This window comes from Zosterops lateralis (genome assembly GCF_965231275.1).
Source record: "Zosterops lateralis genome assembly, chromosome: 1".
Taxonomy (NCBI): domain Eukaryota; kingdom Metazoa; phylum Chordata; class Aves; order Passeriformes; family Zosteropidae; genus Zosterops; species Zosterops lateralis.
The window spans coordinates 144,820,852-144,838,350 of record NC_139762.1 but is presented as its reverse complement, the minus strand read 5'-3'; the positions used below and the strand labels follow the sequence as shown (position 1 = coordinate 144,838,350).

The window sequence follows — 17,499 nt, the reverse complement described above, 5'->3', positions numbered from 1 at the left end:
TTTCTGCTACTGAAATATACTGATTTGTAGTCTGGAATTGTAACATTGTTTCCAGCACCCATCAAAAGTACGATTAAAAATCTGTTACAATTCAAGTGGCATTGATTTAAGAACTTTATTTTAGCTGTTCCATTTGAAAATGTTACGTAGGTCTAATTTTAATTTTAAAATTTTCAATTATTTAACTGAGTAACGTGTTAAACACTAAAATTAATTTTGAAACGGATGATAAATTGTTTCATCGATAAAATTTACTTGGATTTATAATAATCTTCAGTGATATTTTCTTGACAGTAAGGTTTCAAATATAAGCTAGAAATATCCCCTCATGTCTAGTCTTTGCTGTCTTTTTGTTTACTTATTCACTGTAATTTAATTCCATGAAACTTTCTAGTATTTTTAAGTCATGAAAGGAAACAAAAGGGCCTTTCAATGTAGGAATGACTTCATACTCATGCAGGTAGTGTTTATATTTCTGATTGCCAATGTATACTGTATCAGCACTAAAGGGACTATGTTGTATATTTCAGAAGGTTGTTAGTGTTGCTGCAACTTATTTCACCTTCATTATGGAAATTTATTAATGCCATTAAGAGAACATTGTTCTGGATTCAGTTAATCTTCAGCCTGGATAAAATGCTGCAACTTTACACATAGTGGTATCCTTGGCATAGCTGCAGAGCTGATATAGGTTAATGTAATTGTTTGTGTGCAAGACCCTTGGTATTGACCCGAGAGACATCAAATTCTGCCTTTAGTAACACTCGTATAAATCAGGAGTAGGTCCATTGATTTCAATTACTCAGTATTTACAGTGAAATGAAACTGAGAACGTAATTTACCCTATACATCTAAATTTAACCTTGACACAAACATGCACAGTCGCTATTTACTTGAATGAAGCAGTTAGAGAATTTCAGAACAGTATTGGAAGTGGAAAACAATGATATCCCAGATAGGTAAAAGCTAGAAAAAATAGCTGAACAGCCATTAAAATTTAGTGGAAACACAATTTTATCTGTCCTTCTGCCCACAAAAATATCATCTGCTTTTAATTTCATAATTTCTTACCAGACATAGCTGTATTTAGAGTCACCCTTTTGGATATCTGTGGTAAATCTGGATTACTCTTAATTTTGTCTTTATGAAGAACCATCCTCAATTATGTACTTTTGTGTCCAGTTTCTGCTACTAAACTCCATGAAAACAGAAGAGGTAGTCTCTAGTCTCTTAGGAGAGATTGAAAATTCATCTAAACCAGAAAGCAATTATTCTGAACATGGAGTTTTAGTATTTATAGTATTTACAGTGGTTAATCTAAACCTTAAAAAATGTTTAGAAAAACTGAGATTAGGAAGATAGGTTAAAATGCAGCTTCAGGTTTATACATGATATGTAGGAAACACAACTAATGCTGTCTTTCACCCTTAAGACTGGAGACTTAAGATAAATATTTATCAGGTTTTTATATCTAATAAGGCTATAATTACTAGTCTTATAAAATATTAGGTTTTTCTAGGAAAAGAATCTATATTCCTGCTTATGCCTGCAAAGAACCATGCAGATCACAGTGCTCTATAAATTATAATATTGGATGTTCCTCATGTCTCAACTTTGACTGTTTCAGCTGACTAGAACTAAAGTTTATTTCAAAGTCTACAGTATTCTCCATAGAAATTATTTTTATATCTCTTGCTTCCAAAATGTATTTTATTCTCTGTTCCATAAATAAAATATCCTCTTGCTATGGATATAATGATGTTTTCTAACATTACGTATATGTGGTTAATCTTTTCCCATTTTCTGTAGCTGTCATTAAACTCTATTCCCTGTCCAGAATACAACAAAAGATGATAGCATGGAGTACCTATCTGGGTCATCACAATTAAATTGTATAGAAATAGATAAAAGAAAACTTTAAAGAAAATTGGTTCCTTTCCTCTGCAGAGACTTGTTCCTCCAGGGTTTCCTAAGGATGGGCATCTTTAATCTTTAAAACCAGACATTGTGCTGAAACTATGTTCAAGAATAAAAATATTTTTGTACAGTAAATACATTTTGCAAAACAGAGTATTGTAGCTGTCATACTCATCAGGAAAATCTCAGCAGAGAAAACTATTTCTCTGACTTTGAGCCCACACTTACATTCATACACATCCTTCTGATTGGGAGATATAAACTTGTGCTGCTCAAGGTCAGTCTGGTTTGGGGGTTTTTTAGCCTCTCCCTCATGCACATATAAACAAACTCAATTAATTTATTTTTTCATAACAACTAGTGTATTTTTTTTTTATAATAATCCTCTTTAAAGTAAAAAACTGTAAAACTTCAAAGACAGAGAGGTGACAGAAAATACAGATATGCATCTAGTAATAATATCAATAATGCTTAAATAATTAATTTACAGCTCTCTGCATCAGCAGATGCCTACCCCTCAAGTCAAAGGTCAATAAATTTTATGTAGACATAAGAGTCAAGTGGTAGAAAACTCGCAATCAATTCTTAGTTTAAGGCCAAGTGACTTGTTCTTTTATTCAGAATCATGATATCAAAAATCACTGAGCTCTTTCTCTGATTTTTGTGTAGTCTGATGATCACTTTCACTGGTATTAACATTGCAGTCCCTTTTACATGGCCACAGAAGTGCTTTCTATTTCAGAGACAGGTATTTAATCTTGAAGAAATATATCCTGTATATCCTGATGTTGTGAATTTGACCTAGTAAAACCATGTCAAATTAAGATTAATTAAATTTGTACATTTATATCTACTCAGTCCCTTAGAAGTTTAAAATAATCCCTTCTGCCTGCCTCAGATTTTACCATCTCTTCCTGTGGTGAGCAAGTTGAGCAGAATTCCTTATATTTTGCAAGGCTTCTTGATTAAGGAGGAGCTGAGAATTCAGAACAAAAAAATTGGTACAGGACCTCAGAGGATGCTAGATTGCTTTCTCATATGAATAATCCTACTAGGAGGATGCTTTTTCCAGGACTGAATGAAGATAACAGAAGTACTTAATTGCCCTTCTAGTTTGTAGGTGATATGTAGATAACAGCTAGTCTGTACCATGTACATATATGTACTAACTTTATAATAATTTACTTTGTAAATTTTACGAGCTAAACTTGAGGCTGAAATATGGCACTGTTTAATAATGTGCTGTTTTCACCCTCTGTAATCCAGTATCAGAAATCTAATGCCATCAATCCCTCCCAATGCAAATAACCAAGACATTTAATTTTGGATGTGTTCAGTCCTCAAAACTAACTGAATTTTGGTGTGAAATGAAAATAATGCATATTAGAACTGGGCAGATTTTTGACCCATCACCAAACTTGGAGTGTAACAAAACCCTGAAAGGAAAACTGAGAAACAATACAGGGAAAAATGTATGGTTATAGTGGAAAAGTTTTCAGAATTTCACAGCAAGGTTATAAGCTAAGGAGATTGTCATTATTCATCCACAAGGCCAATGATTAGGGCTAAGTAACCTTCACACTACTGCTCAGCCTGAAGATAATACAAAGAATTTTCTCATGAGTATCTACTATATATATGAAGGAAAGGTCTATTGCACACAAAGTCTTGAAGCAATCTACAAAGTAACTGTTTAATTGCTAGAGAGAGAAAATTGACAGATGTGAATGGAGAAGGAATACGTTGTTCACAAAGCAAGACTGAAGATACTTTTGCTTCTTTTTCATAACCGTAGAATTTGTTTTTCATCTACAGCAATTTGTGTCTCAGTGTGATAACCACTCAGAACAAAAATCCACTGCTTAGGTATTTCTCTCACTGATTGCAACACCCACCCTCATCAAGCACTTACTGTCATCACATGGAAGAATGAACTAGTTTATAAACTATGGAAAATAGTGTGTCTCTAATGTATTTAGTCAGGGCCTGTGGGACAGAGATGTTCCGCTGCTTAAACTACAGTGTCCTAACAGCATATGTTGGGTGCAGGCAAGGAAAATTAATCTTAATTGGAGAAAGAGTTAAAAAAATTGTTATATACTTACTGCCACCAGCTTTGATTCAAAATAATTTGAGGCTTTAAAAAGCAAAATTTGAAAATAAAAATAGGATTATATTATTTTTATTATTTTATTTATTTTATTTTTTTATTATTTTTATTTAAAAATATGATTTTATTTTTATTTTTATTTTCATTTTCTACTTTTCTATTTATTAGGGAAGTAGAGGGGAAATATCTATGTAGTTATGTATCCATGAGCCCTCTTGATGTTTTTTAGCATTTCTTCCTTGACCTGGCCTCCATTACATTGTTTTTGTATTTCTTCTTAATTAGTTTCAATGAAACATATGTTTTCAATGCAAATCAATGCTCTCATCCAAAATAATTTGGACTATTAGAGAGAGTAAAACAGAATAAAGATAGGAAAATAGGAGCAAATTAGCACTTTTAAATAGTTTCAGTTTATCATGGGTATAATTAAAGGAAATCTTATCAAATCAGCAGTAGCAAGAAACAGAATTGTTTATTGTGGTGGTTTGAATCTGGCTGGATGCCAGATGCCCACCAAAACCACTCTATCACTCCTCTTGCAATTGGACAGGGGTGAAAAAGATACAATGAAAGGCTGGTGGGTTGAGATAAGGGCAGGAGAGGTCACTCACTGATTACCATCATGGGCAAAAGAGACTTGAATTAGGGAAATTAGTTGAATTTATTACCAAGGAAAAACAGAGCAGGATAATGAGAAGTAAAGCATATCTTAAAATCACCTCTCTTCCAGCGCTCCCTGTTTTCCAGCTCTACCTCCTCCCGCTCAGCAGCACAGACAGACGAGGGCTGAGGGTCACAGTCAGTTCATCACAGGTTGTTCCTCCTCAGGGAGAGCCCTTCCCCTGCTCACCCTGAGATCCCTCCCGCAGGAGACAGTTCATGAACTTGTCAAAAATGAGTCCTTCCCATGGGATGCAGTTCTTCATGAACTGCTCTGTGGGGTGCAGGCTTTCAGGGACATGCTGCTTCAACATCAGTCCCCCACAGGGTCATAATTCCTTCCAGCTCCAGTGTGGGCTCTTCTCTTCACGATTCTGCAGATCCCTGCCAGGAGCCTGCTCCAGCATGGGCTTCCCACGGAGTCACAGCCTTTTTTGGGTCTGTCCACCTACTCCAGTGTAGGTTGCTCCAGGGGCTGCAGGTGGATCTCTGGTGCCCTGTTCCTTCCAAGGGCTGCAGGCACACAGCAGTCTCACCACAGGCTGCAGGGGAATCTCAGCTCTGGTGCCTGAATCACCTCCTCCCCCTCCTTCCTCACTGACCCTGTTTCCCTCATATATGTCCCTCTTTATCTGCAATTATTTCTGTGCAATAACTTTTTTTCCCCCTTCTTAAACATGCTGCTCCAGAGACATTATCACCATCTGTGATGGTCTCAGCCTTGGCCAGTGAGAGGCTGTTCTTGGAGCCAGCTTTGGCTCTTTCAGACACAGGGGCAGCTTCCAGCAGCTTCTCACTAAGGTCAGCCCTGTAGGCTCCCAGCCTCCACCAAAACCTTGCCATGCAAACCCAACACGCTTTTAGGGAAAGGGATTATGGTGATCTGTGAAAAGAACTGAAAGTGTTTACATAAAAATTATTTCTATTATACATAATATGTTTTGTTCCTCTACTTGCCTTAAGAAATGTTTTATTTTCCCAACCTACACAGGTACTTTCTTTTGAGATACTTTTAAAACTTGTTTTTCGCAGTATTAAAATCAGCGAGTTCATATACATCACATCTTTACTGAAGGCCTGTCTTATGTTTAAATTTGATTTCCTCTTCTCTCCTCTAAAAATTATTGGGAAATAAAATCCTTGAGAAATATTAAGCATAAAGGAACATGTCTTAAGTTCATAAATTTCCAAGGAATTTGACTGTGGAATATGCAAAGGAAGTTTTACTGCATGCTACCCCGTTTCAAACTCTTCTCCAAGGATTTAATTTACTGACTAATATATCATGCATATAGGCCAGTCTAAGTTTCACTTTGCTTCATTTTTGGGAATGTAATAGCAATGTGAGGAAAATTACAGTTTTTAACAAATGTATGATTTCCAAATGAAATAACATACATGTAATATTACTCATGCCCCGGGCTATATTCATGGTGGTAAGAAAAAATCTATTATTTTCCAAAGATTAAAAATGCTGAGATAAGAACATAAATTACCACTTCCTAAGAAAATGCTTACTGTAAAAACATAAACATATGTAAAGGAATCCATGCAAGGCCCATTAAAGGAATTTACTGTGTTGCCCAATGTACACCTGAGCAGATGAATACATTTATGTATTCATAAATGGAACTTGTTATGCAGTATGTTTGCTTTTGGACCATGTGTTGTTATTAAATCACTACTATCAGAGGATTCATAAACCTAGGAGTGGGTAGTTGATAGCCATTTTTTCTTCTGTACTGAAGCTGGTGAGAGTCTAATATTACTACTTTTAGTGTCTCTTAGGTTATTTCATTCAGTTTTTCAGGAAAGATTGTGATATACAAGCACCCTCATAAAACAAAACCCTGTGTTTTTCTGTGTGTCTTTGTTAGAAGATGTCAACTTATGTGAACTGATGTGCCAATTTTTCTTTTGTGTCCTTTGGTAACCATGAGCTGCTAGAGCTAACAGATGCATGGTTTCATTCAACAGCTCTGCATGTGTTGGAGATCTTCTTCATCTTCCTGGTCTTGTTTTGCATTTTGATGCCTATGGAAATACTACATACCTAGTGTTAGGTTCTTTGTTCGATTCACAATGTTCCAATTTCTTCTTTTTGGTATGTTATACAGGAAGAAAGATAACAAGTACTACTGCAGCTAGCATTTTGTCTGTAAATATCCTGAGGGTCTAACCTACACAATCATCTTGATAATTAATGAAGATGCTAAAGAGAATTGACCCCTGAATTGAGGCTCAGAATTGACCCCTGGGGTGCATCACTAGTCACTGTACTCTAAGTGCAGATCATGCCACTGATCACCACCTCTCTGGGTCCAGCCATCCAATTCACCTCACACTCTGCTCATCTTACCCACACTTCATCAACATCTCTGTGAAGACTGGGAGAGAGCAGTCTGAGAAAAAGAAGTATTTCAGGAGTACCTTAGGATGGAAAGGTTGCCCTGCAGAAAATGCAGTCACTATGTAGTAATTCTTTTCATATTGCATAAAATAGAAACCGAAGAGTAATGGCTGTTATCACCCATCACTTAAAAAAATGGAAAAATATTAGAAACTTTCATTTATTTCTACTGGAGGTCTGTTTAAGAACTATAATGGGGACCTTCTACATTCCAGTAATTTCCAGATATACAGGGGTTTTTCCTAGGTTTTTTTGAGAATTGAAGCTAACTGTAGTCAAACTATGCAAATTCCAGTCTTTCAGAAAAGCAACAAAAATTAAAAGTACTATTCAGTGTATCAAATTAATAAAAAGACCTCTAAATTAAATTTAAATTTCTATAATCTAAATTTCTAAATTGTTAAACAAAAAATTAAATCTAAATCATTTATCTAAATAATAATATATATTTTTAAGAACCATAACATAGTAAGTGAGCGGCATCTTGACTTTTTGAGAGGAATGTTTTTGACATTTCTTGTCCTTTGTACATTTATTTTCCTTCTAACATTTCTCAAATTTGTCAATGAGTGGATAATAGATGATAAAAGCATTTTAAGGTTTAATAGAAAGATAGTAAACATCTTGTAGTAAATATTAACATCTTAAACCAAGTTGCGTGTGAGTATCTTTTTGCACTCTATCACAATCCAGAAGTAAGAGCACATTCTGTATTTTTTGGACTCCCTCTGCTAGTTTTATATGAAGAAGCTAAACACGACAGATGCAAAACAGAGAAAAGATACCCAAGTCTGTATGAATGCAGTTAAAAATACCCAGACATCTTTAATTTATGGAATCCCAAGCAGATGGTAAAATATGTTTACTGAACTCTTGTCTCTTTTTCTCTAAAGAACCAGAAGCTTTAAATATCACAGCATGTTTCAGAATTTGGCAGTGAGGACGGGAGTTTTCTCTGGTTTCTTTTTCCTTTTTTTTTTGTTAAGTTCTAATAAGATGTTTTTAAATTTGGAACACTTAAGATTTTTGATAGCTACAAATGTGACTCAAATTATTTCTTTGAGGTCTTTATGTGAAAAAATTACTTTAAAAATTATATAAAAATTAAAAAAAAAAGTCTTAGTATTGTCTGTACAACAATTTAATTTGGGAATTATAATTTAACACTGTCTGAATTAGGCTGCTTTGGAGGCCAAAGTTACAATTAAATTATATAGTTTTTATTCTTGCATAACAGGATTAGAATAAGATAATTTCATTATTTTTGCACATAAGGGCAATGCAGTGTTTGAAAAACATCTTCCTCATAGACATTCACTGATAGACTTTCATTCCTGCACTGAGACAGCAAAGGACTTGATGGTTTGTTTCAGCCACTTACTGAGGATCATAAAAAATTCCTTTATTTTTGTTTCCTTCAGTTCAGTTCAGTCAAGGTGTCTACATTTCCTTCATTTTATCATTATTATTTCTTCTCTTGTGTAGATTCTTGATCATAATTCAGTTTCAGAAGTTGAATAGCATTCATTTAAGTGATTAAAGGAGGAGTAGTAAGAGAGAATCAGAACTATTGTCACCTCATATCAGTAGGTGATATCAGATGCCACATATTGGATGCCTTTTGTACATCCATGTGGCTCCATGTTCAGGTTGCTAATATTTGCTAATATTCCTGTTTGAGGACTATACAATAGTAGTGTTCTACATCCCTAGATAATTATTAATTATTATACTGTGCTTTTGTGTCCTCCCAGGTAGTCGTGTACTTGTTTTGAATTATTCTGAGAACCTATCTGATATTCAGAAGTTCCAAATTATTCAAAATTTTTTATTTCCACAGTCTTCAAGATAATGGAGGATGCATTGTTGGACTTCCATATGAGGTTGTTGGTGTTTGCAAAGTGGCAATTAAGGCATCATTTAGATGCAATATGTGTGAAAGGGTGTGTGTACAACCTGTATGAATCTATCTGAAAAGATATAGTCTAGATTTTCTGAATAGATCTTCACAAAAGTGACTGTGAGAGTTTCCTTAGGAGCCTGTCTAAACCAGAGCAGGAGAGACCAAGCTGTGTGGGTGGCCAATGTGCAGCAAGGAAACAGCAGGCAGTTTCTTAGGACACCATTCTCCAGGACTATTTCTGAATAAATTCCTGAAGCTCAGTTTCCAGATGAAAGAAGGAAAATGGATTTTTTGCATACTACATTTTTATGAGATTTTTAATGGGTACTGAAGGAACAGGCCTTCTGCATGTGAAGCAGAAGCAGAGTATTGCTGTCATTACCTATATTTCCAAGGCTCAAAGTTAAACTCCTGTCCTTTGTAAATTACTTAAAAAAAAAAAAAAATTAGATTTTTTTCTTCCATCTCTGAGGATAGGTAGTATCATGAGAACCAGCAAGACAAAGTATTCTCATGCAAACAACTCAGTATTCTGAGTGTTCTGAATGAGAGCTGTAATAGCAATTCAGGGATGACTAAGCCTCAAAGTTTGAATGAGGGATGTGTGTGCATGTGTATACATGTGTATATATCCCATTTTATGTATTGAAAAATATAGGGAACTGTATGAAAGCTGAATTTGATCTACTTCAATCTGCAGGGTTTCCACTCAGCGAGTATAATCTTAATAAAGAGGAAGAGTATGTTTAAATATGTTGCCCTGTACAATCTCATCTGACAGCAGAGAAGAAAACTGTGGTGTGAGGAATCAGGTTACAATAAGATGTAGAAGTGGGAATATGCACTTTTTTGATGGAGACACATACATTTCAATATATACTTTAATATATTTTTTTTTTATCTGTTTAAAGACTCTTTTTTTTCCTTATGCCTTCTTAAAATTTGCATTTCTTTGATTTCACAATTTTTAATATTCATTTATTTATTAATCACTATATTGATTCTTTGGAAAGTTTTCTGACCTTCTAACTGCCTATGGTAACATCAGATATGTATAAATGTAGGGTTATAAATAATATTTGACATTATTGGCGTGTGTAATTTAATTTATTCCTTTGAATGTGCCCCTGAAATGCTGACATTCTAAGCTTTTAAAACATGAATGCTGCTCTGTGAAAACTTCTACATAATGGTTTTGAAGAAAGTGAGTGTGAAGATCGTACATTTAAAAGGAAATTTTAAAATGTTTGTCCTGAAAAATCAGGTTGTGAATATGGTATTAATTGTCCTCTTGAATGTTCCATTATGCATAAGGGTGAGAATTCACGTATTTTATTTGCATTAAGCACTTTTACTACCCTTTCATGATTGCTATTTATAAGCATTTGAACTGCACATACAAATTTTTTTTTAAATTAGCTGCTCTGGAACTCCAGCCTTTATTCCTAAAAACGTCTTGAACTAAATGTCAAGAACTTGACTAAAAATAAAGGTAGGGATATGAAAACTGGAGTTATGAAAAGTTTATCTTTAGCTGTGTCCACTTGTAACAAAGACATTGAAACCTAACTTGTCATTGTCTCTTCCTCCATTTCATCCAGTGAATAAATAAGAGAAGTGAGCCTTTTTACTAAGGCAGTGACCTTAATAAAAAAGGAAAACAAATACTTTACAGCCTAGCAGGTATCACTTGCTTGGTGATTTTAGGATATGCGGATGTTTTGGTTAAGCAACCTGCATCTTAATCTTTCTGGAGGAATCAAAACACTTACGTCTGGTTATAAATTACTTCATATCAAGGCTTTGTTTTAAAATAAATCAGAGTGGGGAAGTAAGCTGGCCAGAGGCATTTAATGCCTTGTCCCTGGCTTGTCTATATCTTGCAAACAGGTTTTGACAGGAACTGCTGGAATTCCTTTCAAACAAGTTAAAAATATAATAATTTTATTACGAACAGTTTACCTGTACAATCAGATAAGTTATGGATTCTCTTACTTGTTTTTGAATGCATCAGTCTATAAATCTGATGAATCTATTCTAAGCACATTGTATTTCTGCTCCTGAGAGTATAGAAAGTGGACTTGTAATAGCTATCAGAATACATTTTCTAAAGCTTTTTTTTCCCCCTTCTTTAACCTTGTTTCTTAATGCACAAGTCTTCAATAAGCCAAGAAAAGGGATCTAGTCAACTTCTTATCTTCCTTACTTGAAGGTATCTGGTTGTCGCTAAAATTAGTCACAAAAGGAGAAAGGAAGGAAGCATCCCCTGCAACCTGATGATCTGAGAGATAACATAATTTCACTTTAACATTTTCTGATTTACCCATGAAGCAAAGCACTATCAAAATGGGACAAAATGTCAAAGCAGTGGAAGAAAAACAAAGTGCAACGATAAAAATAGAATTCAACCCTGTTGTGAATAGAATGTCTAAATATATGTGTGGACAATGATTTCAACTTGTACACTTGTAAACCTGTATACAGTACACTTCAAGATCAAGACAGTAGATATTCTAAATCTCATCTGTGTAGGACAAAGTTCCTCCCAAATGCTGACTTTGTCTTTAAAACTCTATTTCTGTATCAATTCCTAAATAGTAACATAATTAAATGAGTTTCTTTTCCTTCTCTGACAGTTGTTAAGAAAAAATCTAATTGCAAAAAAAAACTACCTTGTAACTAAGTGCATTAAGCATTGTTGTACAGTATTTACACTATATTAGCGGAATTGCAATTTGTTGGTTCCTAATTTATTTCTCGAAATTGTGGTTATATAGAAGCCTGAAATAAGAAGTCCTTTCTTGCTCTGGAAAATTCTTTCCATATTTATGTTTATGTGAGTATATTGCCACAGCCTTCAGTGCAGATGTAGTTTGGACAGCAAGAAATACAACTTCAAATAATCATTATTTTCTGTCACATTAATGTAAATTCAGCAACTATATACCAAATTCTGGGTTTAAATTATCTGAGAGATTTTTGAGGGAAAGATCAAAAAGAGAGGTGATCAGAACTGCTAGAAGTCAATGCAAGTTAATTTCAAAGAGGCAAAACATGATGTGCAGCTCAGCAGAGACTCTGAGCCATAATTACCAGGGGTAAATCACACCTGACTGATCTGATTTTCTGCTAGGAGAGAATGACTGGGTATGCAGATGGGGAGAGAGCAGTGAATGTCATTTACACTGACGTTAGCAAAACCTGTAATACTCTCATCCGCACTGAACATTATGATCTGATCTCTGGGCAGTCAAATGGGTAAAAGCTGTTTGGGTGACCCAACTGAGCTGTGGTTAATGAGTCAGACACTGATAACAAGGGCAGGGTCTTGGGCCTGTCTTATTTGCTGCCTTTATCTATGACTGGAAGAAAGTTGTGGAGTTTCTAGGTGACACCACTGTGGGAGGGAAATAAATGTAAAAAATCAATACTTACTAAAACCTCTTTTAAAATGCCGTAATTCACCACAAAATCAAAATATTTTAGGCTGTATTAGAAAGAATAAATTATTCTGGATGTGAGGTTACTTCATTAATCTATTATAAAATACAGCAAATTGTGTATTCAGAAAGGTACAGAATCTACAGAAAGATAAGCATCGTACAGCCACAACTCATCAGTCATTCTCTGTGTTACTTCATTTAATAAAAATGTAGGAGAAACATCTTTCTAGAACTCAGTTTCAACTTATCAAGTTTTGGAAATGTAAATAGGACCTAAATAAAACTGTTCCAAATACGTAGGTAATGATCTGAATATATGACTTAAATTTCCAGTTTGGGAACACTCAGAATTTCACACTGAATTTGTAGATAAACTTCTAAAAATGGCTTCTTTTTCTGTACTTAAAAAAAAAATCTTTGGTATTTACCATGTGAAATCCATATCTGTGTTTTATACCTTTAACAGCACAGCTGCTTTGAACGCAGACCTTGTTTTAAAAACCTTATAAACTTTAATGAACCAAACCTGCTTCTGATTGGGCTCACTCAGTGCATAGTCTTTCAGTGGAACATTTCAGTATGAAAGCTTTTCTAATGGAGGAGAAAACTAAAGCAAGGTGTGATATCACAGCAGATATCCCACAATTAGGGATTATGGAGACTGCTAGATTTGAGGTTTAATCTATTATGCTCTTATAACTGGGTAACACAGTGTTAAATAGCTTTTTTTTCTTTTTTTATTGACTGCCAATGTTATGCATCTGGAGTTAATTTTGGATGTTTTTAGTAAGTTTTATGCATAGTATGGGTATAAAACTAGATTTCTTCACTATCATTTGGGTTTGGTTGCCATAAAATATTCAAGTTTAACTACATATGGAGTTAATAACTTTGGTGCTAGTTCTTGATAAAATTAGATGGAACCATGTAATTTCCTATAAAGTATTTTGTTTCCAAGTAGGTTATATTATCATTATGAATGCAGGTGAACTGAAGTAGCTTAGAGACTGCACCCATTACTATAAAGTTAAGCTGCTTGTAAAATTGTCTGTAAAAAGCACCAAGAGAAGCAGAAATAAAGACCTGCAAGGAGACTTCCCCAGGCATAATATAAAGAAAACAACCCCTTCCATTCATAATTCAGCACATTTTTTAAATAGAAGAAGTGTGTTTTATTTCTATTTTAATTAGCAATCTAACAGTCAATGAAATGGAGATCAAGGTGCAGGAGAAACAAATGAAATTTCTTATTTTCCACATCCTTGTTTTCCTATCTTTTTCTTGCTGTTATGTTTTTATTTTCAACTCAGTTTCTTTTCCTCCAAATAGGAATATTGTTGAAAATGTAGATTTTAGAGGATGTTCAGAAAAAAAAAATAAAAATCTCTGTCCATTTTTTGTTGCAAGTCATTAAAAGCCCCAGTAAGTTTTCAAGTGAGCAAAGTGCTATTTGGCTATACATATAAATTACTGATATTTCTTCAAAACCGTGTTGCCCACGGTTAAAGTTTCTTTCCTTCTTTCAGTTTTCTAGCTCTTTCTACACAAATTCTCTTGACTGAATAGTAAGCTGAAAATACTGATAAAACCCCCAAAAGCTGACAGCTCTTCTCCCCATTTTGTGCAGGAGTACAGGACAGAGACATTTGAGCTCGTGGGATGCCACAGAGGTTGCATAGCAACGGATGCGGGAAGCAGCTCATCTCTGCTGACTGTCAGACTCCCAGGACAGCAGAGAAAGTATTTCAAGGCTTGCAACCTTAGATCTTTTAGACTCTTTAACCTTTTGTGTTTAAAAGAAAGAACTATTTTTAAACTGTACTGGATAAGCATACATTGATTTTTAGGTTCCACCAAGACAAGGAGAGTTAAACAGGAATATTAATACAACTTTTTAAAAAAGCTTTTTATTCTTCATTGTACTTTCAGAGAATAAAGCTGCAGATGGGACAAAAATGTGAAGGGAAAATAACATACTCTACAGTCCATTGGCAAAATGGTGCAACAATTAATTTTTGACAATGATAGAACAACAATAATTTTTGGATTTTTCTTCATCAATGGATCTTTTGTTGTGTAGTAAGAACACTAAGAGATGCATGATATGCATAAAATAATGAAAGGGTTGGAAGGAAGGATTGACACTTAAACATGACAATGAAATGGTTGCATTTGGGACAAGTAACACTGGTCACTAGGTAGGCAGCACTTAAAATTCTTAATATTTCTAATATTTTCGTTTCAGGATTTTAATGTTTTACAAAGTAGAAGTGAGACTTTCCAAGTTACTTTCATTTCTTTACAAAGAAAACATGAATCCCAGTAACATTTCATACACCTATAACAGTTCCTTTAGAAGATTACAAAGCACCTTAACAGCGTGAAGCAACAAAGCTTTGTGACAAATTACTCCCAGATATGAACAGAAAACAAGTATGGCTCCACAGAGGAACAATTAGGACAAACTGGCACACTGTTTAGATTGGAAATCATCATAGGATAAGATTGCCTTTTTAAGCCTCTAAAGAGTTTGAAGTGATAAATTAATTTGTCAATAAAATGTAGACACCTCCTGTGTTAAAGCTGAGGGGAGATTTTCAGGATCAAAAGTCTGGATTTAGGTGCCTAAAATCTCCATACATTTCTTGTGATCCAGAGTCCTTAATGATAAATGACTTAAAACAAACTTTAAAGGGAGTCAGTTGTTGTTTTTTGTCAGTAACTGATCCAAGGTCCCACAGGCTGAGTTTTCAGTAGCACTAAGACCTACAATTCCAATGTAAGGTGGCAGTACAGTGCTTTTGAACTTGTATGAACTCATGAAACATTACAGACTGCTAAGTAGTGTGAAAACTGTAATGACTTTAAATCCAAACTTTGTAATTATTTTTGGATTTGAAGACTATGTGATTCAATGCCTGTCCTGTAAACTGTATTAACTAATCTACCATGGATATTTTTTGGTGAAGCCATGGTTATAGTTTTGGGAGCTGATACTTGTAGAAGGGTTGCTCTATCTGAGGCATGAGGCACAGGCACTATATTTCAATAGTGATTTTTTTTTTTTTTTTTTTTTTTTTTTTTTTTTTTTTTTTTGACATTTCACATGCATGCTTTTTCTATTTTTTTTTTTTTCTATCTTTTCATATTGTTTTACTATTGGATTAAAAAAACCCAACCTAACTCTGGATGTTCATGCCTGATCTTTGGTTAAGAAGAATGGTGTGCAATTCAAGAGGTGGCCAATTTGTTATAATCCCTGTCAACCAAAGGCTGGCCCAAGTGGGAATGGTGTCTCCATGGCTGAAAATGACAAGTTATGAACTGCTGCTGAGCGAACACAATTAGGGTCCTCACATCCCAAGATAAGAAAATTAATTGCAATGCCTGAAAGCAAAAGTAGTGCCAAGTATTACAAGTTCCCCAAGGTGCAAGGACTCCAAGGCATCCTTACACAGATAAATAAAGCCTGGGATGCATTAGAGTAACTACTAAATTGATGGAGTGCAACACATTAATAACATTCTTGCCCACATAAAGATGTTATATGTTTTTGAAGAACTATATTAAATAGCATACATAAAAAGCTAATTAAGAGAAGTGTTACTCACAAATTATTTTGAAGCAAATATTGTGATTTTGCAACCTGCTCCCATTTTGAAAACAAACAAAACATTGGAACCTACAGTTTTCATAAAATTAACTAAATATACTAACATTACTAAATAATTTTGCTTGTTTAAAAAATGTGAAATACAGTTCATATTCACCTATGACATTGAATATAAAACTAGCTATACTATTTTAAATATAAAGATATTTGGTAAAGTTGACCATTTGATCTTTTTTTATTGCCAATATGACTTACCACATAAAAAAACCCAAAAAACAAACAAACAAACAAACAATAAACAAACCAACCAAAGCAAGCAAACAAAAACCAAACCAAACACACCTTGGCTCACATTAAGTATAAGTTAAGGTTTCTTAATCTTTTAGTATCAGTCTTGAAGATTATTGAATTTTAATATGAAAGTTGAGCCCCCAAAACTTTATCCCTAGAAATTAAGCTACATACATGTTTATGGACATAGATTTTTTAAGCATCAGATAATTTAGCAGCAGTGACCTTTAATATTTGGCAGTAGTACCTTTTTCCCAAACAATGCTGGAGGAAATGGAAGACATGAAAAAATACTTAGCTTGTGCTTTGTGGAACTAACAATTTAAATATCTGAGCCTGAGGGACAGATTTATTTTTAATAATCTATTTCTGTAAATGCGATGCAGAGTCACAAAAAATTTATTTAAGACCACAGCATAGTATAAAAAGTGATGGAATAAGAACTGAGAGTAAATCGTAAAGAAATCTCAGTGATTTACTCATGACTAAGTTCTTTCAGTCACAGAAATTTTCTCCTATACTCAGTGCTCTCCTTTTCTAATCCTTGTTTCTACTCACAGCACTTACCTTATTCTTGCCTTTCTTAACTTCTTTGCATACTTATTCTTTCTCTGCACTTCTGCAATTGCTAAGAATTTTATAAAAAGCACATTCCCACAGACAGAAGTATGTACTTGGCATGTAGTTAAGTATACATGTAGTATGTATTGTAAAACTACTCACAATTTCTAGTATTTATTGACTGGAATAATTGTGAGAATAATACAGTATTTTCCCTCCATCTGTCAGTCATATTTCTAGTAGAAAAAAAGACTAAAATACACATTTGGTTTTCCTTCTGATTTTCCTCTTAAATTTATTTTTCAAATATATGTAAGAAATATGAATTGTTGTCAAGAAGCCTTGAAGTATTTGCAGTCTGCCCATGTAAAGTCAAACCTGCAATGACTTCAGTGGAGCCTCTTGATATGATTAGGAAAAGGAGAATTACAGATCCACGCTGAACTCCCTTTTCAAACAATCCCTGTTCATTATTTCCTAGCATTTGTTGTATATAAGTAAATAAGTATGACAGCTTATTGTTTCAACATATCTAAGCTTGCAAATTAGAGAACCTATGGAATCAGAGCAGTTCTGAAACTTCTATGT

General features: G+C 34.2%; 1 protein-coding gene across 3 annotated transcripts in view; it reads left to right on the top strand.

Annotated features, from left to right (window-relative positions):
- The window catches only part of CSMD3 (CUB and Sushi multiple domains 3), a gene marked incomplete at its 5' end in the record, with an annotated part of 578,503 nt that overhangs the window by 35,776 nt on the left and 525,228 nt on the right, over window positions 1-17,499 (top strand). The window lies entirely within an intron of this gene.